Source organism: Neopsephotus bourkii, unplaced genomic scaffold (genome assembly GCF_033783945.1).
Source record: "Neopsephotus bourkii isolate Nb327-2 ecotype Australia unplaced genomic scaffold, CSIRO-AGI_Nbou_v1 NB_587, whole genome shotgun sequence".
NCBI classification, from domain to species: Eukaryota; Metazoa; Chordata; class Aves; order Psittaciformes; family Psittacidae; genus Neopsephotus; species Neopsephotus bourkii.
Genome location: NW_026901088.1, coordinates 96393 through 119294, shown reverse-complemented (window position 1 = coordinate 119294; position 22902 = coordinate 96393). Strand labels below are relative to the sequence as shown.

Genomic DNA, 22902 nt, shown 5'->3' with positions numbered 1-22902 from the left:
GTCACCACATACAGTTACAGTCACACAGCCACAATATCCAAGTGAAATGCAGCCACGCTCCCACAAGGCACACAGCCACAATGCCACCGTCACATCCACTTAGCTCCCACAAGGTCCACAATGCCACCGTCACGTCCACTTAACTCCCACAACGTCCACAATGCCACCGTCACGTCCACTTAGCTCCCACAAGGTCCACAATGCCACCGTCACGTCCACTTAACTCCCACAACATCCACAATGCCATCGTCAAGTCCACTTAGCTCCCACAATGCCACACACAGGACAACTTCGACAAGGCACACAGCGATAATACCACTGTTACGTCCACTTAACTCCCACAAAGCACACAACCACAATACCACCGTCACGTCCACTCAACTCCCACAAGTTACCCACGTGGAATGCCACCGTCACATACTGTTACACTCCCACAATACCACCGTACACTTCACTCCCACAAGGCACACATAGAACCTTTTCTTGGTGTCTGGCGTGAAGCTAGCCAACATAGGAGGGGCAGTTGCTCCCTCCCCTAATTTTAAACTACCTTTAGTTACAAACAAGACACATAAGACAACAGACAGGAAACATAAACACTTTGTCCGTCTCTGGCCGCTCTCCTCACGGAGAATACGGAACTGCGGTTTGAAGAAGGTACCTTCATGGTTACCTGATCTCTCCTGATTAAGGCAACTGGTTGCAGGAATATTAATATTAATTGTTTTAATATTGATTACTTGTGGTATAACAAAATTTTCTTCCTGGAATTATAAATGATCTATGATAAATTATGAAGATTGAAAAAGAAATGAAATGTAAATATCAAGTAGAAACAGGAAACTATTTCAAAAAGACTCTGGATGGTAATAGCAGTATATAAAATGTTGCAACAGAATTTTCAAAAGGACAGAAAAAGGGGTATAGACATTTGTTGGTACTAACAGACACCTTTTCAGGTTGGCCAGAAGCCTTTCCAACTAGAAGCGCACAAGCCAGAGAGGCAACAAAGATATTGCTACAGGATGGTTGTGAGGATTTCGAAGGTATGTGCTGCATGAATTTATCTGACCATTCTGAAAGAGTCCTTAAATCCAAGACGGCAAATCATTTCTGATTTAATTTAGTCAATAAAGAAAATGGATTAGATATTACTGGATAAATATCCTCTATAAATTTGTCGATTCCTGAGATCTTGAACCAATCTGCAACTTTATTTCTTCACTGGCAAGATAGTAGTAGTATATTCCAATTCACATTCAGTTAAGATAAATGATTTTATTTTTTTTTTTAATTCCATTTCCTGCAATTTTAGGGGATATTGTTTTATTCTAATTGGGCAGGCCTGATGCAGAGGGTTGTACAGGGGGGTTGTACAGGGGGGTTGTACAGGGGGGTTAGAGGAATTCCCTTGCTTAAGCAAAGGTATTGTCTGTACCTATCAGGCCTACTAAGCAGAACAAAGGCACTACCTATTGATAAGGAAAAGCAGACACTTGGTTCTATTGACAAGGAAAAACAGACACCTGATTCTACTGATAAGCACCTATTGATACGGGAAAGCAGACCCCTGAATCTACTGTTAAGGGGGAGAAGCAGATGGTTTATGGCTGGGACCAAACCCTAAGGCCATACGTGAAGGCTAAAAGGTGAAAAGTTCAAGAAGAGGAAGACTCATTTACTTCATCTTGAAGACCCCTACCCACAGGAGGAAGACTCATTTACTTCATCTTGAGACCCCTGCCCATGACCAGAGGGAGCACTGCGCAGGTGCAAAGGACCTTCTAGGTCATTGTAATACGAAGCGGGGATAGGACATGAATATGTATAGGCCTATGGTGCAACCTTATAAATGTAGAGGGAAACAACACTGAGGCACGCATGACTTTCAGGAATTATCCCCGTGCATCTCAGCGCTGAATAAAAGCATACCTACTTTACATCTTTAACGAGTTGTGTAGTCCATCCGCGCATCAGGCCCCCCTTTTTATTTCTACTTTAACAGGCAAAGCATTTTTTGCCTTACCTGGAACTTCAGATGCCCATGCTCCCAGATATACTTGGATTAAGGATTTCTTCTATTTCAGGGAGTTCCTCCTGTTTGCTTTTTCTGTTGAATTAAAGATAAACTCAAAACTGCAATTAATTGATTTTTAACTCTTAATTCCATTTTGCCTTCTTTAAATGTTGCTTCTTGCCCTAATGAAGATTTCGGAGAATTTAGCATGAATAAAAATTTTATGCATTCCTATTTGTTATCCCAATTTGTACCTTAAGGCTTGCCTCGTTTTGCACTTTTTTTTTCCAGGTTTTTTTTTTTTTTCTTTTCCTTGGTGGCCAGTAGCTCCCACATCTGTAACAAATTCTTTTCCCTCTGATTTAAGACCGAATAAGTTGCTCCTGTATCCACCTAAATTTCACTTTATTTTCTCTAGTTCATAGTTTTAATTTAACCAGTGCATCTGCTAGGGTACATTCCCCAGGTCCCTTGTCAGTCTAATTCCAATTCAGCCACAGGAGCCACCCCATGGCACTCCCTCCCCCGCAGGGCAGTCTCACTTCCAACCTTCAAAACTCCTCACAGCTTGTTGCAGGTGAAAGCAACCTCCTCATCAGTATCTGATAGAACAGATATAGAGGGTGCTCCTCTTGGAGGTATCTGTGATATATAATTTTCCTATTTATAAATTTTAAACATCATTCCCCCAGTATCACAGGCAGAACAACATCTCTCCAGCTTAGCTTTCAGTTTTCCCCTGTCCTTTTCCAAAGCCAAAATTAGGGATCTGGCAGAGCTATATTAATTTCACATTCTGCCTGCCACTCAGGGTGGTTTCTTAAAGTGAAAAACATATCTGTATATAGTACTTAATCCCATTTTCCTGGCCACCTCAAAACTAACATTCATCGTAACAATGTATTATAATTCAGAATTCCATTTTTAGTCCATTTCTCCTGATCTTCCAAAGTATATAAAGGCCACCGATGGTTACAATATTTTATCAATATTTTCTTGTTTACCGAGCCACCAGAAGACCCTTTCAGTCCTTTCCAATGTGCCAAAATGTAACCCAATGGGCTTTTCCTCAGAATTTCCTTATTTAGACCGGCTCCCATTTCAAAAAATCTTATACAAATCTCTATAGCTTCTCTTTCCCAGTGCTCTGCAAATGCACTTAAAAAATATGAGAGCACCTACACACAAGTTTTATGATATTCTCAGAGGGTTCAGTAAAATAATATCACTGGGTTCTGCAGATTGTGATGAGTGAATTCCTGTTTGTTAATCAAATCTTGTTTGCTTAAAAGTTAATTGTTTAAGAGTTACTTGCTTGCTTAAAGGTTACTGGAAAATTTCGACACTTTGACATTTGGCTTATAGACTGCAAGCATCTGTTAAAGTAAACTAGGTATGGAAAAGAAGATAAAGAGCCTTCCTCCCCACACCCACCAGACCCACCGGAAGGCCGAATGAGACCCTGAAGGAGATAAGGAACTTTCTCTCCACACCCACCGGGAGGCCGAATGAGACCCCGAAGGAGATAAGGAGTCTTTCTCCCCACACCCACCGGGAGGCAGAATGAGACCCCTTATCAACGGGCCACACAAACGCAGAGTACGCCAAGAGTAGCACGTACACTGGATAAAGAAGAGTATAAAATCAGTGACTTTGGGGAAATGGGGTGTGTGAGGTATATAGGAATGATTCGTGTCAGCAGCTTAGGAGTCCTTGTCATCATTGTACTTTGGGTGGAATCGAAAATCATGTGTAGAATGTATACCAATGATCAGATTAAGATTGTGCTTAAAGTAACATGAGGACAAATCCAAGACTTAGAGGAACGGTAGATTAGTTGAAACAAGAACTCCTAACTGAAAAAACAAGAGGGGTAGTGCAACAACAAGTTTTATTAGCTGCCACCCAAGCAACATCAGGGTGGCAGGAAGAAAACTAGAGAAATTAGTAGTATCATATGTTGTGTGGACAGCGTGGCAGCAGTGAAGACACCCAAAGCTCAGTGCAGATATGGGACCGCAGGTACGGGCAGTAGTAACCCAACCAGACTGGGATCCTGAAACATAGGATGGAGACATCTGGAGTACATCTGATAATGAGGAGGATGGAAATGAACAGGAGAAAGATGTGGAGAGAGCCTCGGGCTGTGGCTCCTCCTGTGGAGTAGCTGGGGTGGACACAGGAACCATGGAACATGCTGTGGGATAAAATAGAGACTTGCACTAATGTAGGGCCTGAACTGTGGGGAGCTAAGGACCCCATAGGAGTGTTAAAGTACTGTAAAGAATTTACACCCGCCCCCCACTCCCAGAGGGATGGGAAGGAGAATAGAAAGAATGTGAATCCCACAGGTTGAGATTAGAATAGTTCAATAATTAAAGTATAATACAAACCTACTACTATGACCACCAATAATAATAACAATAAGGGAAATAACAAGGGGAGACAATATAAAACTAAAAAGGGGAGGGAAAAAAACAATAAACACAAATGCCACACAATACGACTGATCACCACCAGCCGACCGATACCCAGCCTGACCCAACCAGTGATCTGGCCTTTCTGGGTAACTCCCCCCACTTTATATACTAGGCATGACATGCTGTAGTATGGAATATCCCTTTGGCTAGTTTGGGTCAGGTGTTCTGTCTCTGCTTCCTCTTGGCTTCTTGTGACTCTGGGAGCAGGGGCGGGAAGAAGGAGGAGAGTGAGCAAACGTCTGCATGGCTCTGAGTTACTGGCTGGGCTTAAACCATGTCATTGGGTCATATCTAGTAATTACAATAAAGCATTTTTCCTTATCACAGGGGTGAAATAGCAATCACATTATTCAATTTGTTAATACAATTTCTCAAGTGGGAAACAAATTGGAGTGCCGGTATTGCTTATACCACCCTCAATCATAAGATGCTAAATTTGGGTGGTTAGCAAAACCAGTTCCCAAAGCATCCTGCTATCAACTTAATTTAGAATACTTACCCCTAGCACCCCATTTATCAATAACAACCTTTCAAAGCCCTAATAAGGCCCTGTGGTGCATTATGATGCCCCAGGGCACAAATTCAACCTGGATGGGGAGAACAAGCAATTATAATTATACTCTGCATTACAATCACACCCAAGCGCGGCATCAATTTCAATGTGACTGAATGAAAGCTTGTATAAGTTCTGACCTAGGAACATCATGGACCTATAACAGTGAGTTAGCAAATACAAATGATGACATATTTTATAATCTAGGACTCTAGAATTTTACGTGGAATGTTAATAATGCAAATTGCCAAAGATTCTACAACTTCACTGGTCTGAATCCTACACAATACAGAATAAAGGTTAGCTAATGTAGTGGTTTAACCCCAGCCAGACAGCTTTTCACTCACTCCCCCCCCTTCCTGCCCTCCCCCTATTCCCGGAGGGACGGAGAGGAGAATCATAAAGAATGCAACTCCCACAGGTTGAGATAAGAACAGTTTAGTAACTAAGGTATAACACAAATCACTACTGCTACCACCAATAATAGTAATGATAAAGGAAATAGCAAGGGAAAAGAATACAACACCTCATCACCAGGTGACCGATAACTCACCCCCCCCAGCCCGACCAAGCGCCAACCGATACCTCCTCCAGCCCTGCAGTCCACTCTGGCCCTTCCGGGTAACTCTCCCAGTTGCATCCAGGGCATGACGTGCTGTGGTATGGAATACCTCTTTGGTTAGTTTGGGTCAGGTGTCCTGTCTCTGCTTCCTCCAGTATTCCCCTCCTCCCTGGCAGAGCATGAGGCTCACCAAGTCCTTGGCCAAACCAAAACGTCATTTTTATCAGCTCTGTTCCCAGCCTGAAAGTCAAAACACAGCACTACACCAGCTACCAAGAAAGAGAAAAATGACTGCTACTGCTAAACCCAGGACAGCTAAATACTAACGATAGCTGAGAAACACGTGGTCCAGGCATCATATCACAGAATTGCGGAATCATTAGTGTTGGAGGGGAACTCTGGAGATCATCTAGTCCAACCCAAGCAGGCCAAGCAGGGCCACCTAGAGCAGGTTACACAGGAATGCCTCCAGGTGGGTTTTGAATGTCTCCAGAGAGGGAGACTCCACAACCTCCCTGGGCAGCCTGTTCCAGTGCTCTGCCACCCTCAATTTAAAGTTCTTCTTCATGTTGAGGTGAAATTTCTTGTGTTTCAGTTTATGGACATTGCTCCTCGTCCTGTGCAACACTGAAAAGAGTCTGGCACCATCCTCCTGGCACCCGCCTTTAATATGCATTAAAGAGATCCCCTCTCAGTCTCCTCTTATCTAGAGTAAACAGGCCCAGCTCTTGCAGTTTCTCCTCATAAGAGATGCTCCAGACCCCTAATCATCCTAGTGGCCCTCCGCTGGATCCTCTCCAGTAGCTCCTTGTCTTTCTTGTACTGAGGAGCCCAGAACTGGACACAGTACTCCATATGTGGCCTCACCTGGAGGATGGCATGGTACTGGCATGGACTGATCCTTTGGTTCAGCTGTAGTGTCTTTCACTGTGGTTGGAGTGGCTGCAGTGTCTGTTGTCGGGGTTTGAATAGCTGCTGTGCTTGTCACTGGGGTTGGTGTAGCTGCTGTGCTTTGAGTAGGAGTAGCTGTGTAGTCTGTTGCTTTGCCATCAGATCCAGAGACATCTTTCTCCTGCTCCGTACAGAACAGGCCTCTATATATTTAGGCCAAGACCCAGCATGTTGCAGCGAGTTGTCCTTCTCTGCTATTGCCAGGACAACAGCACACCTTTTCTAAGTGTTCTGCTAATTTTTCCAGATTCTGCATTTGTTCAGGAGTGAAATTCCAAAGCATTGGAGGGGTCAACTAGCTTAAGTGCATGCCCATATGATCCCACAGACCCCGCCACTCATGACTGTCCAGCCTCGCAGAAGATCTCTTGGTGACATTCTTAAATAGTCATTTAACCTTAGAAAAGACCCAAGCCGGACCCTGCTTAGCTTCTGAGATCAGACAAGGTTGGGCATTCTCAGGGTGGTATGACCATAGGCAAAACACAGAGAGCGTATTCAGCAACATGCTGGTTCCCAGAAAAAGGAGCAAGCTGCTTTCAAGGGCATTGAAAGAATATTCAAGATCTTTAACATTTCCAGAATCTACTCCTACTGTAAATAGCCTCATGGGGGAGTGGAGGGTGTGAGGAAATATCTCCTCTATAGGTTGACCCACTGAGGGAAGGAATAAAAAATATGTGTAATTGTTAAAAATTCCCATTACATGCCTCCCATAATATAGAGGTGATGAACAACGCTGAGGATGCATAACAGCTCAGTTTCATGATCAATGAGTCTATTGTATTGCAAGTCATTACCATAAAATACAACAAAATGAGAACCTTAGCCCAGGCCCCAAAGCCAATAAACACTAAAACAGCAAATACTGGCTGCAAGTAAGGTACGAAACGCTGATACTCTGAGACCGAACACAACTCTGAGAGACAATAAATCAGCATTATGATGAGTGACTATTAATCCGAAACAATGAATGCTTATCACAAACACAATTAGACACACTCTTGTCAGATCTGTCATTACCTCAACCCTTTGGGCCCCATGTTGGTCGCCAGAAAGCATTGTCATGGTTTAAGCCCAGCAGGTAACTCCCTCGCTTCTTCCCCTGCCCCCCAGCTCCTGGAGGGATGGGGAGGAGAATTGAAAGAATGTAAATCTCACGGATTGAGATATGAGCAGTCCAGTCACTAAGATACCATACAAAACCACTACTACTACCACCACTAATACTAATAACTATAAGGGAAATAACAAGGGGAGAGAATATAAAACTAAAAGGGGAAAGGAATAAAAGCAATAAACACAAGTGATGCACAATACAATTGCTCACCACCCGCTGACCGATACCCAGCCTGACCCAAGCAGCGATCTCGGCCATCTGGGTAACTGCCTCCACTTTATATACTGGGCATGACTTACTGTGCTATCAAATACCCCTTTGGCTAGTTTGGGCCAGGTGTCCTGTCTCTGCTTCCTCTCAGCTTCTTGTGACACTCCTCACTGGCAGAGCATGAGAGAATGAATAGTCCTTGATCAGGGTAAGCATTACTTCGCAACAACTAAAACATGGGTGTGTTATCAGCATTGTTCTCTGACTAAAGCTGAAAACACAGTACTGCACCAGCTGCTAAGAAGGAGACAAATGACTGTTACAGCCAAACCCAGGACACTGTGGTGTTCTGACTCTTGGCACTAGACAAATTCTCCCTGAGTGATTATTTGATAAGTGTTGCTGAGTGTTGCCCTTTTGTCATAAGTTGCTGTACTGGACCATATTATTGTACAAAAATCCATAGGTGAACTACAGACATTCTCCTTTTATAGAAAATGGCTTTATTTCACAGAATATAGCTGATACTATCTAGGTGTCTGAGCACATACGGCTCTTCTCTTTTCCCCTGAGCTAATCATTTGGTCCTGATGTGTCTTCCTGAAGAAGACACATTCTTCTTCTTCTAGGTGTCCCCTAGAAGCCTTTTCCCTACTGGTATACTCACTCATTAGTGTTAGGATAGTCACCATTTGCTTGAAATCTTTATTGCATATTCATGGATAATAAGCACCATGTTTTCTTAAGAGAAAAGCAGCAAAATGTTTTATAGGTGTCTTGGGTTCAGCAGTAGCAGTCATTTTTTCTCCTTCTTGGTAGCTGGTGCAGTGCTGTGTTTTTGACTTTCAGCCTGGGAACGGAGGTGATAGCACCAATGTTTTTGGTTACTGCTCATATGTTTGGTCTTGCCAAGGACTTTCTGAACTTCATGCTCTGCCAGGGAGGAGGGGAAGCCGGGAGGAAGCAGAGACAGGACACCTGACCCAAACTAGCCAAAGAGGTATTCCATACCACAGCACGTCATGCCCAGGATGTAACAGAGTTACCCGGAAAGACTAGGACTGTGGGGTAGGAAGAGGTATTGGTCAATGCTTGATCGGGCTGGGGGGGCAAGTTATCGGTTGGCGGGTGGTGATGTGTTGTATTCTCTTCCCTTGTTATTTCCCTTATCATTATTATTATTGGTGGTAGCAGTAGTGATTTGTGTTATACCTTAGTTACTAAACTGTTTTTATCTCAACCTGTGGGAGTTGCATTCTTTCTGATTCTCCTCTCTGTCCCTCCAGGAGCAGGGTGAGGGCAAAAAGAGGGGGGAGTGAGAGAGCGACTGCGTGATTTATGGCTGACTTTGTTTAAACCACGACAATAGGCATAAGTTTCACTCTAAGATGTAAGATTTGGTTCTCATGATTCAGTGTAGTGCCACTTTTAAAGTATCTTATCAGATAATTGCAGCACTTTGAGAGTTTGATTGCAGAACATGAACACGGTGCATACAATACACTTGTTTTCCTTCCTTCTGTACAAGTATCCTTTGGACAGCCTCTTATTAGACAAATGTAGAGATTGTGTTTCTGTGCATACCACCATCAGGAGGACATTAGCAAATATAATTCCAGAAATGTGTCTTTAATGTGGTGAGCCTTACTGTTTACTGAAGCCTCTGTACAAGCCATCTGCAGTGTTGCCTATGGCTTAGTTCATTCACAATCTGCTTTTCTTTGCCAGTGAGCTTTGCCAGTGAGCTTTGCCAGCAAGCTTTGCCAGCATCCAGCTCTCGGGCTCCCAACACAAGAAGGATGCAGACCCACTTGAACGAGTCCAGAGGAGGGCCATGAAGATGATCAGAGGGCTGGAGCACCTCTCCCATGAAGACAGGCTGAGAGAGTTGGGCATCTTCAGCCTGGAGAAGACAAGGCTCCAGGGATACCTTATAACAGTCTTCCAGTACCTAAAAGGGGCTTAGAAGAAATCTGGAGGGGGATTCTTTTACAAGGACATGTAGTGATAGGACAAGGGGGAATGGTTTTAAGCTAAAAGAAGATAGGCTAAGATTAGATGTAAGGAAGAAATTCTTTACAGTGAGAGTGGTGAGACACTGGAACAACTTGCCCAGAGAGGTTGTAGATGCCCCATCCCTGGAAATGTTCAAGGTCAGGTTGGATGGGGCTTTGAGCAATCTGATCTAGTTGAAAATGTCAGTGCTCACTGAAGGGGGGGAGTGGACTATATGGTCTTTGTAGGTCACTTCCAACCCAAACCATTCTATGATTATGGCACAACCTAGAATATGTCTCTTCTACGTCTCTTAATTCTACACTATGTTCTACACTGTAGGATGCTGTATTCCTTTCAGTTGGGAAGTAAACTGTTTAAATTTCATTAACTTCTTTCATATACAATTTAAAACCATTTCCTCCTTGTCATTCTATGGAGATGATAGTTTGAAGTCTGATACCTTGTTTGAAATATCAATTTGACAAACTGAAAGCAATAAAAATTCATTTCCTTTAAATAGCACAGCTGCCAAAAAAAATCTCTGATTTAAAAATATGATATTTATGATTCTCTCTGTCCCACTGTCCTGGTTTTAGCAGTGGCAGTCATTTTTTCTCCTTCTTGGTAGCTGGTGCAGTGCTGTGTTTTGACTTTCAGCTGGGAACAGAGCTGAAAAAAAATGATGTTTTGGTTTGGCCAAGGACTTTGTGAGCCTCATGCTCTGCCAGGGAAGAGGGGAAGCCGGGAGGAAGCAGAGACAAGACACCTGACCCAAACTGACCAAAGAGGTATCCATACCACAGCACGTCATGCCCAGGATATAACTGGGAGTTCCCCGGGAGGGCTAGGTGGACGGCAGGGTTGGAGGAGGTATCGGTCGGTGCTTGGTCAGGCTGGGGGGGGCAAGTTATTGGTCGGCTGGTGTTGGGGTGTTTTATTCTCTTTGCTTGTTATTTCCTTTATCATTACTATTATTGGTGGCAGCAGTAGTGATTTGTGTTATACCTTAGTTACTAAACTGTTCTTATCTCAACCCATGGGAGTTGCATTTTTTTTTTTTTTCTGATTCTCCTCTCCGTCCCTCCGAGAGTAGGGGGAGGGCAAGAAGGGGGGGAGTGAGTTAACAAGGTGTTTGGTTGGGTTAAACCACGACACCCACTCATTAGCTTATGGATTGAAAGTCACCAGCAGAATGTCATTGCTAGATTATACATCCAAATCTTTGATTGGATCCAAATTATCTAGGCATATCGTCAGTGATTGTTTAGATGTTGGTGTAGGGTAATGCATGATATTTTCAATAGAACAGCGCTCAGTTATTTCCCCAGAACTGTCTTCTTTTTTTTTTTTTTTTTCTGGTGGTACTACTTGTCTTGCTTTATGTTGATTCTGTGTGTTTTGAGCAAAGCACTCCTCCGTTATTTTTCTTCCACTGAAATAAATATAATAGTCATGAATCAGAGCTAGAAGAAACTGCGTTAGAGCTAAAATTAAATAAAGACAGTGAACTACAAACAAACCAAGAGAATGGAAGAAACTTTTAGCTCTTTAACTCAACAAACAAGTCAGTGAAGTACAAATCCTACTTTTGATTATAATTTTTCCCTCTTCCATCTCCTGAGTATAAGCAAAATGGAGAAAAAAAAAACCAAAACAGCCCCAAACCCCAAAACAAGGAAAAAAGCTCTCTCTTGCAACTTTATAGCATTATGTAGAAGTAAAATGATCAGTCCTGGTGGGTTAGCACTGACTAATAGCAAAACTCCCACCCAGCTGCTTGCTCACTCCCCCTGCTCAGTGGGACAGGGGAGAAAAATCGAAAGAATGGGAACAAGAAAGACTGTGGGTCAAGACAGGGAGATTGTTTGCCAGTTACTGTTTCAGGCAAACCAGAATTAAATGGGAAAGATAAATTTAACTTATTGCTAATTAAAGCAAAATAGATATTTAATTAATTATTTGAGTAGTGGAAAAGGAAAACACAAGCAAATAAACCAACAACTTTCCTCCCCCTTTCCCAGGCTCAACTTCATTCCTTCACTCCAGACTCCTCTGGAGTACAGTGGGGGATAGGGGGTTACAGTCAGTACATAACAGTTTCTCTCTGCTGCTCATTCCTTCTCACACTTTTCTCTGGTGTGGGTTCTGATTCGGAGAAAACTCCAGGAACAAACTTGCCAACAAAGTTTTCAAGCTGACAAGCAGGTATTCTTTATTGCAGCGCCGGGAGACACGGGGGATAACTCCTCCTAACGTGTGTCCCCGTATTGCTATACAAACCATCCTTATACAGTCCCTGGGCATACATACATATTCATGAGGCTACGTATGGATTACATCATTTTCCAGAGAGTTCCCCGCATGCGTACAGAATTGTGGTGGTGGTCTCTGAGGGTCGTTTACTTCTTCCAACAATCTTCATCACTTCTGGCAGCCTTTGAAGCACGCGCAGTAGATGCTCATACCAGTTTAATTGGTTCTTTAGCACCAGAGACATAATAATCCTCCTATCCTCCTACTTATCAGTTAGTTTAACTGTAGCCCATCCTGGACACCTGCCATTCCCAGATACTCCTTATCCCTGTGTCCTGTTTTTCTAGACTGTTTTTCTTAAAACTATGCCAACTATAAGGATTTATCTTGTGAGAATTCTCAGTATGTTCTCTAATTGTACTCTATTTTTTTTCTCTATGTATCATGCACCTCAGTAATTTTCCATTGCTACTGTTACAAAGCCATCAAATTTAACATTACTTAAAACTACTTATAAAGGTTTCTATATCCCATTTTGTGATTTTGTGCCCCTTTGTCTCAAATTCCCCCCTTTTTCTGTCCTTTTGCAAATTCTTTTGCAACATTTTATATATTACCATTACCATCAAAAGTCTTTTTGAAATAATTTTCTGTTTCTATCTGGTGCTTAGTTTCATTCCGTTTCCAATCTTCGTAATTTATCATAGACCGTTTACAACACCAGAGGGAACATTGTATCATACCACAAGTAATCAATATTAAAATAATTAACACCAATATTTCTGCAACCAGTTGCCTCAACCAGGACAGATTGGGTAACCATGAAGTTAACTTTTTCCATGTTTCTTCTAAACCCCAGGAGGTGTCATCCATGGCCATTTCATGAAATATCTTAGTTTGTTTCCAAATTCCTCCAGATCTGTTTCCATTCTGCCACTTTAGTCTGTATAGGAACACCAACTTTCATTGATTATGGAAGAAACCCCTCTTTGTGATGCCAGTAACATGTTTAGAGCCATTCGGTTTTGTAATATCACCTTAGATAGGCTAGTTATCTCTTGTTGTTCTGCCTGGATTATATTAATGTTTTTACTTTCCATTTCCTCTATGGTTGCCGAGATATTTACAATTGCCTTCTCTAATACACTTACTGCCAAAGATGGAATTAGCCCTTTTACAAAACTATGAAATGAGTTCTGCTGTTCAGTAACAGGGTTAAACCCTCACTTGATTCGTTTAGCAAAACTTCTAATCCAGGTCCCAGAAGGGTACCCGTTGATGATAGTAAAATTGGGTATTATAGCACCTAAGGTGCATGCCCCCTTCCAGTTGGGGGTAGAATCTTAGAAGCATTTTTTCCACATAACCAATACCATCCTTTCCCTTTAGGAACAGGCCATCACTAAACTACGATACCATATACCATACAATATTAATTGTATGATTGCAATTTGAATGGTGACTTACATCTGTGGCATTTAAACAAGCCTGATCTCCTACCCTGGTTCCTGGTGTAATATATTTTTGTGCACAGGTGTAGTATTTATTACCTGGGTTAGGATTAACTATTCCCAATGTTAACCTTTCCTTCGAATACAGATTGGTAGTGTTCACCCACAAATTTGTCCATGAGACAGTGTTAGGAATTGGAACTCCAGTTAATGGGAGATCCAGGCTTTCTCCTGATTTAGGCAACTGTGCACACACCCAACAGTCACTACGATTAAAACAATAGTAACATTCTGCACTAATTTTAGGTATAAGTTCTGGTCCCAAGCTTGTGTGCCAGTTATCATATGAGTCCAAATTATGATCGGAGCAATTTCATATGCACGGGTACTGAAGGTTCGATCCACCCTGTCTTCTCTGGCTCTGGTGCTTGCTTTATTCTTGAATAATGTACCCAAGCAGGTTGTTCCTTTATCTTCACTGCTGTAAAGGTGATCAGTAATATCTGGTACGGTCCACTCCACTTCTCCTGTAGAGGATCTCCTGAAAAATTCTTAACATAAACCCAGTCTCCAGACCTGAAAGGGTGAATTGGATAATCCAAACCTCTGGCTCTGGTCCCCACTATTCTCTTATTTATCTCCTCCAACTGTTTTCCCAGATTGATCAGAAACTGTCGGAGATAGCCTTCCCCCACTTCCTGAAGACTCTCTCCTTTAAACTGGGACTGATACGGTCTTCCATACAAAATCTCAAATGGGCTAATCTCTTCTTTTGACTGGGGTTTAGTTTGAATTCTTAATAGAGCCAGTGGCAATGCCTGGTACCAATATAAATTCGTTTCCTGACATATTTTACTAATTTGTTGCTTAATCAGATGGTTTATCTTTTCTACTTGCCCACTGGCCTGAGGCCTATATGGAACATGTAGTTGCCAATCAGTTTCTAATTTTTTGCTAATTTCTTGTAACAATTTTGCACTAAAGTGCGAGCCCCGGTCAGAAGAAATTGCCTCTGGTACCCTAAAATGAGCTTATTATCTTGTTAAATAATATTTTAATCACTTGTTTTGCATTATTTATTCTATAAGGGAATGCTTCTGGCCAGCCTGAAAAAGTATCCGTTAACACCAACAAATATTGATAGTCCCCTTTTCTTGGTAACTCAGAAAAGTCTATTTGCCACTGCTGTCCTGGATAACTTACTCTCCCAATTGTCCCAATTTGATTTCTGTTTTCAGTTTTGGGATTATTCTTAAGACATAACTGACATTGTTTTGTCACTAATTGAACCGTGGTGTATAGATTCCTTCCTACAATTTGTTTGTCTAAATATTTATACAAAGAATTGCTACCCCAATGAGTTTTATTATGTTATTCCTGAACTAACTTCCAGAGCTGTTAATAGGGAATTACAATTTGACCATCAGGTATTTGAGCCCAACCCTCTATTTTCCTGTCTCTTAAGATCCTCAATCAATTTTCTATCCTCTTTTGAATATCTAGGTTTAGATTTTTCAATTGTTAGTTTGCCATCAGGGATTAAGGACATGATTTGAAATTGTTCAGCTGCTCGTTTGGCTTCAAAATTGGACAAATTATTTCCAATTTCTCGATCAGAGTCACCTTGCTGATGTCCTTTACAGTACATAATAGCTACTTCTTCAGGTAGCTGAACAGTTTCCAGTAATTGTAGAATTTCCTGCATATCCTGCCTTTCATTTACCATTTTTCATGAAGGTACTACCATCAGTAAACCAAGAATCACCATTTTCCAGAGGTTTTTCTTTCAAGTCTGGTCAGCTCGAATATACAGTCTCCATGGTGGTCAAGCAGTTGTGTGTTAGTGGTTCTGTCGATTGTTCCTGCAAAAGGATGCTGGATTCACAACGTTAGTGACCACAATTTCTGTATCATCCTGTTCTACAGTGGTGGCCTGGTATTTAAAAAAACGTGAAGGAGATAACCAGTGGGCTCCTTTCTGCTCCAGGACTACTGATACCACATGGGACACTAGTACAGTAATCTTTTGTCCCAAAGTAAATTTGCGAGCCTCTTTAATATTTGTGATAACTGCTGCCATAGCTTTTAGGCATCTGGGCCATCCTTTGCTCGCTTCATCCAGCTGTTTTGAAAAATAGGCCACTGCCCTTCTGTAGGGTCCTAGTTTCTGAGCAAGGACCCCCAAAGCTACTCCCTGTTCTTCACAGGAATATAGCGATTCGGAGAAAACTCCAGGAACAAACTTGCCAACAAAGTTTTCAAGCTGACAAGCAGGTATTCTTTATTGCGGCGCCGGGAGACACGGGGGACAACTCCTCCTAACGTGTGTCCCCGTATTGCTATACAAGCCATCCTTATATAGTCCCTGGGCATACATACATATTCATGAGGCTACGTATGGATTACATCATTTTCCAGAGAGTTCCCCGCATGCGTACAGAATTGTGGTGGTGGTCTCTGAGGGTCGTTTACTTCTTCCAACAATCTTCATCACTTCTGGCAGCCTTTGAAGCACGCGCAGTAGATGCTCATACCAGTTTAATTGGTTCGTTAGCACCAGAGACATAATAATCCTCCTATCCTCCTACTTATCAGTTAGTTTAACTGTAGCCCATCCTGGACACCTGCGGTTCCCAGATACTCCTTATCCCTGTGTCCTGTTCTTCTAGACTGTTTTTCTTAAAACTATGCCAACTATAATGATTTATCTTGTGAGAATTCTCAGTATGTTCTCTAGCTGTACTCTTTTTTTTCTCTATGTATCAAGCACCTCAGTAATTTTCCATTGCTACTGTTACAAAGCCATCAAACTTAACATTACTTAAAACTACTTATACAGGTTTCTATATCCCATTTTGTGATTTTGTGCCCCTTTGTCTCAATAGCCAAAACGATTTAGTCACATCCAGGAGTCACAGAGCTGCAGTTCTCATTAGCTCTGTTTTTAAATTTCTAAAACCCCCCTCTGCTGTATCAGTCCATTCTAAAGAGGGAGAGTTTCCTTTCAACATTTCATACAGTGGTCTTACCAGAACACCATAATCATGGATCCAAAGTCTGCACCATCCAGTCATTCCCAGGGATGTCCGGAGCTCCTTGACGGTCAATGGTCTTGGAGTCTGGCAAATGGCTTCTTTTCTAGCAGTTCCAAGTTCTCTCTGTCCTCCTGTTATTTCATATCCTAGGTAGGAAACTTGGGTTTGGGTTAGTTGGGCCTTTTGTCTGGATACCCGATAACCATTCAGTCCCAGAAAATTTAACAATTCCACTGTCCACTGGATACATTCTTCCTTTGTTTCTGTAGCAATTAACAGGTCATCCACATATTGTAACAGAGTCCCGTTTGAGTAGGTGGCTTCCATGATTCTAGTTCTCATGCTAGCTGATTTCCAAAAATTGCCGGACTGTTTTTTTTTTTTTAACCCTTTAGGTAATACTGTCCAAGTTAATTGAGTTTCCCTTCCTCTGTCAGGATTTTCCCATTTGAAAGCAAATAATTGTGGCTTTCTTTGGCCAATGGTAAGCAAAAGAAAGTGTCCTTTAAATCCAGGATGGCAAACAATTTCTGATTATTATTCAATTTAGTCAATCAGTCATACGAATTAACTACTACTGGACGAATATCCTGTGCAATTTTGTTGATTGCCCTGAGATTGTGAACCAATCTACAACTTTTCTCATCATATTTCTTTACTGTCCAGATAGGAGTATTATATTCCAATTCACATTCAATTAATAATCTATATTTTAAAATTTATCAATTTTTTTTTTATTCCCTTTGATCTTCTAATTTTAAGGGATACTGTTTTATTCTAATTGGGTAGGCCCCCCTTTTTATTTCCACTTTAACAGGCAAAGCATTTTTCGCCTTACCTGGAACTTCAGATGCCCATACTCCCACATATACCTGATTAAGGATTTCTTCTATTTCAGGGAGGTCCTCCTTTTTGCTTTTCTGTTGAATTAAACTCAAAACTGCAATTAATTGTTTTTAACTCTGAATTCCATTTTGCCTTCTTTAAATGTTGCTTCTTGCCCTAACAAAGATTGTAGAGAATTTGGCATGCATAAAAATTTATGCATTCCCATTTGTTTTCCCAATTTGTACTTTAAAGGTTTCAGAAAGAATGCCTTTTTTTTTTTTTTTTTTTTTTTTTTCTTTCCTGGTGGCCAGTAGCTCCCACATCTGTAACGAATTCTTTTCTCTCTGATTTAACACCAAATAATTTGCTCCTGTATCCACTAAAATTCCACTTTATTTCCTCTAGTCCCTAGTTTTAATGTAACCAGTGGATCTGCTAGCGTAGATTCCCCAGGTCCCCGTCAGTTTAGTTCCAGTTCAGTCACCGGAGCCACTCCATGGCACTGCCCTCCCCAGGCAGTCTCACTTCCAGCGTCCAAAACCCCCCATAGCACGCACACCGGTCCGGTCCCACAGAAGAGAAGAGCCCACTCCCCCACCTCCTCCCGACATCCCTCCTCCCACGCTCAAACACTGGAGCTGCTCGAGCTCCCCTCCTTTCCTCCTGGTTTTCCCTTCTTTTTTTTTTTCTTTTTCTCACAGCAGCTCCTCCTGCTCTGCAGGGCTGCAGGTGCCTGCCTCTGCAAGAGCGCTTCTGGTTTAACCCCTTCTTAACTCTGAACGTGAATGTGCCGCTTGTTGCTAGTGATAGCAATCTCTTCCTCCTTATCAATATCAAGATAGGACAGATGCAGAGGGTGCTCCTCTCGGAGGTACCAGTAGAACGTGATTTTCCACCTTATCTTCCTGATGACATTTTTTTAACTTTAAACATCTTTCCCCAATATCACAGGCTGAGCATCTCCAGCTTAACTTTCAGTTTTTCCCTGTCCTTTTCCAAAGCCAAAATTAAGGAATCTGGCGGAGCTATATTAATTTTGCATTCAGTCTGTCACTCCGTGTGATTTCTTAAAGTGAAAAACATATCTGCATACATTACTTCATCCCATTTTCCTTGCCCCCTTAAAACAACATTAATTGTAACACTGTATTATAGTTCAGAGTTCCAATTTTAGGCCATTTTTCCTGATCTTCCAAAGTATACAAAGGCCACCATTGGTTACAATATTTTACCAATATTTTCTTATTTACCAAGCCCCCAGGAGACCCTCCAAGTTCTTTCCAGTGTGCCAAAATGCACCCAAAAGGATTCTTTTTTCAAGATCTCTTCACTCTGCTGATTTTCCATTATCAATCTCACATTCACACACACACAGACGGGATCCCCAGACATACTCCACACAGTTACAACACTTGAGACAAAGACAGAGACTTAAATTCAACCAAACAAACAACAGTTAATAACACAGTTATAACATCCTGTCACCAGTACCAGAATCGCAAGACCAAAATCATTACTGTAACAAGCCACAAAACAGGTGAATACCAGTAGAATCAAAAGCAATACTTCCTAACCCTTATAGCTCAGACCATATTGTAACATTAATAGAGGGGTTTCCTTGAACCCTTTATAGTTGACCAGCCTGTCAGTGTCCCAGGAAGGATGAGACCCTTGTGTCCGACCAGCCTGTCTGCGTCCCACTGTGGGAACCATACTGAACAGCCCACTGTATCGGAGGGTGATTCTACTAACCTATTCAGGGACCCACGCTGACAGCATCACTGAATCAAATCCCTTATGGGCTGTTGATAGCACACTGGACCCAAAACCATTTCCACAAGCCACCCCCCTGTGTCTTGTAGGACCTAAATCACAAGATGCCCCCTGCTTAGTTATAACAGTCTGTCACTGATACCAAAATCACAAGACCAAAATCCTTAATATAACAAGCCACAAAATAAATCAAATACCAGTAAAATCCAAAACCTTTTTCTGCAAGACACCACCTGTGTCCTGCAGGACCCAAACCACAAGAAGCCCCCTGCTTCTAGTGGGTGTATACCAAACGGACGCTAGCAGCCGGGTATACGCCTTTACCTACGAGATTTCTTATCTCGATTTACGGAAGACTTCCAAACCATGCGTACGCTTACCAAGCCAATTTACCAAACCAATTTACCAAACCGAGGTGCCCCCTGCACCTTACAGACTATACAAAAAAAAGAATACCTTTTATGAGATGGTCCTTGTCTGCTCCCGCAGCGATCCGAATGAGTCGAGGGGTCCCTCCGGGAAAAATTCCCGAGGGCCCTAGGGAGCCCTGTCCTCAGCGGGTCCTGCAGCCGAGCAGAGAGGGTCCCATCTGGGTCGCCAAATTGATTCGGAGAAAACTCCAGGAACAAACTTGCCAACAAAGTTTTCAAGCTGACAAGCAGGTATTCTTTATTACGGCGCCGGGAGACACGGGGGATAACTCCACCTAGCGTGTATCTCCCTAATTGCCCCACAAGCTGTCCTTTTATAGCCCCTGGGCATACATACATATTCATGAGGCTACATATGGATTACATCATTTTCCAGAGAGTTCCCCACATGCGTACAGAATTGTGGTGGTGGTCTCTGAGGGTCGTTTACTTCTTCCAACGATCTTCATCACTTCTGGCAGCCTTTGAAGCACGCGCAGTAGATGCTCATACCAGTTTAATTGGTTCGTTAGCACCAGAGACATAATAATCCTCCTATCCTCCTACTTATCAGTTAGTTTAACTGTAGCTCATCCTGGACACCTGTGGTTCCCAGATACTCCTTATCCCTGTGTCCTATTCTTCTAGACTGTTTTTCTTAAAACTAGGCCAACTATAACGATTTATCTTGTGAGAATTCTCAGTATGTTCTCTAGCTGTACTCTATTTTTTTTTCTCTATGTATCAAGCACCTCAGTAATTTTCCATTGCTACTGTTACAAAGCCATCAAACTTAACATTACTTAAAACTACTTATAAAGGTTTCTATATCCCATTTTGTGATTTTGTGCCCCTTTGTCTCAAATTCTCCACAGGCTTCAGTCATGTTAGGAAAAATCTGCTCTGCCATGGTTTCACCATGGGCAGCAGGGTCTATCTGCTCAACCATGAAGCACATCCTTCTCCTACTCAGACCATGGTGTTCCCTCTATTATTTCTCACACTTTTTGTTGCCTCTTCCCCTCTCTGTTCAGAATTTTCTACACTTTTTCAAATATGTTTTCACAGAGGTACCACAAAATTCTTTGATCAGCTCAGCTTTGGCCTCTCGTGGGTCCGCTGCTGAGACAGCTGGAACTGGCAGTGTCCATCACGGGCCACACCTGCATCAACACCACCATCCCCCTGCTACCAAAACCCTGCCACATAATCCCTGTACAACAGTCATTAAGGTAATCATCTTAAAAACCTGAACGTGCACAAATCCAGGGGTCCTGATGAAATCCATCCACGGGTCCTGAAGGAGCTGGCGAATGAAGTTGCTAAGCTGCTGGCCATCATATTTGAAAAATCATGGCAGTCAGGTGAAGTTCCTGACGGCCTGAAAAAGGGAAATATAACCCCCATTTTCAAGAAGGGGAAAATGGATGACCCGGGGAACTACAGACCAGCCAGTCTCACCTCTGTGCCTGGAAAAATCTTGGAGCAGATTCTCCTGGAAGGCATGCTAAGGCACATGGAAAACAACAAGGTGCTTGGTGACAGCCAACATGGCTTCACTAAGGGGAAATCCTGCCTGACCAATTTGGTGGCCTTCTATGATGGGGCTACAGAACTGATGGACAGGGGTAGAGCAGTTGATGTCATCTACCTGGACTTCTGTAAAGCGTTCGACACTGTCCGGCATGACATCCTTGTCTCTAAATTGGAGAGACATCAATTTGATGGATGGACCACTCAGTGGATAAAGAATTGGCTGGAGGGCCGCACACAAAGAGTTGTGGTCAATGGCTCAATGTCCAGCTGGACACCAGTAACAAGTGGTGTCCCTCAGGGATCGATGTTGGGACTGGTCATGTTTAACATCTTCGTTGCTGACATGGACAGTGGGATTGAGTGCGCCCGCAGGAAGCTTGCCGATGACACCAAGCTGTGCGGTTCGGTTGATACGCTGGAGGGAAGGAATGCCATCCAGAGGGACCTTGACATGCTTGTAAGGTGGACTGATGTCAACCTCATGAAGTTTAACCATGCCAAGTGTGAGGTCTTACACCTGGGTTAGATCAATCCCAGGCACAGCTACAGGTTGGGCAGAGAAGAGATTCAGAGCAGCCCTGCGGAGAAGGACTTGGGGGTGCTGGTGGATGAGTAAACGAACATGAGCTGGCAGTGTGCGCTTGCAGCCCAGAAAGCCAACCGTATCCTGGGCTGCATCAAAAGGAGTGTGACCAGCAGGTCAAAGGAGGTGACCCTGCCCCTCTACTCTGCTCTTGTGAGACCTCACTTGGAGTATTGTGTGCAGTTCTGGTGTCCTCAACATAAAAAGGACATGGATCTGTTGGAACAAGTCCAGAGGAGGGCCACGAGGATGATCAGGGGACTGGAGCACCTCCTATATGAAGATAGGCTGAGAAAGTTGGGGCTGCTCAGCCTGGAGAAGAGAAGGCTGCATGGAGATCTCATAGCAGCCTTCCAGTATCTGAAGGGGGCCTATAGGGATGCTGGGGAGGGACTCTTCATTAGGGACTGTAGTGACAGGACAAGGGGGTAATGGGTTCAGACTTAAACAGGGGAAGTTTAGATTGGATATAAGGAGGAAATTCTTTCCTGTAAGGCTGGTGAGGCACTGGAATAGGTTGCCCAGGGAGGCTGTGAATGCTCCATCCCTGGCAGTGTTCAAGGCCAGGTTGGACGAAGCCTTGGGTTTAGTGCGAGGTGTCCCTGCCCATGGGAGGGGAATTGGAACTTGATGATCTTAAGGTCCTTTCCAACCCTAACTATTCTATGATTCAATGATTTTGTAAGTGTGCAGGTCTGGGTTTGTTTTAAACCATATATGCATGCAAAAGTTGAAAAGGCTGAACAAGGGGACTATTATTTCTGTTTCTTTAATAAGAACAGCTGTTTTTTTTGTCCTGAGTTCATCTGGGGCAGAGTTATTTTTCTTCCTAGTAGCTGGTACAGTGCTGTGTTTTGGCTTTAGTCTGAGAACAATGCTGATAACACTGGCGTTTTAGATGTTTCTAAGCAGTGCTTGCCCTGATCAAAGACTTTTCAGTCTCATGCTGTGCCAGTGAGGGGGGGCATGGAAGCTGGGAGGGAGCACAGCCAGGACCCCTGACCTGAACTAGCCAAAGTGTTATTCCATACCACAACATGGTCATGCCCAATGTAGAAACTGGGGGGACTTAGGCAGAAGGGATCAATTGCTGTTTGGGGTAGGCTCGGTATCGGTCAGCAGGTGGTTAGCAATTGTATTGT

At 42.8% G+C, this 22902-nt stretch overlaps 2 long non-coding RNA genes across 2 annotated transcripts in view; one reads left to right on the top strand and one right to left on the bottom strand.

Annotated features, from left to right (window-relative positions):
- LOC133211243 (uncharacterized) overlaps window positions 1–17217 on the top strand; it is a 172985-nt gene extending 155768 nt beyond the window's left edge. The window contains exon 3 of the long non-coding RNA XR_009725156.1: window positions 17130–17217. This is a non-coding gene — a long non-coding RNA (uncharacterized LOC133211243). The remainder of the gene's footprint in view (window positions 1–17129) is intronic.
- LOC133211244 (uncharacterized) overlaps window positions 1–22902 on the bottom strand; it is a 229312-nt gene that overhangs the window by 155272 nt on the left and 51138 nt on the right. The window lies entirely within an intron of this gene.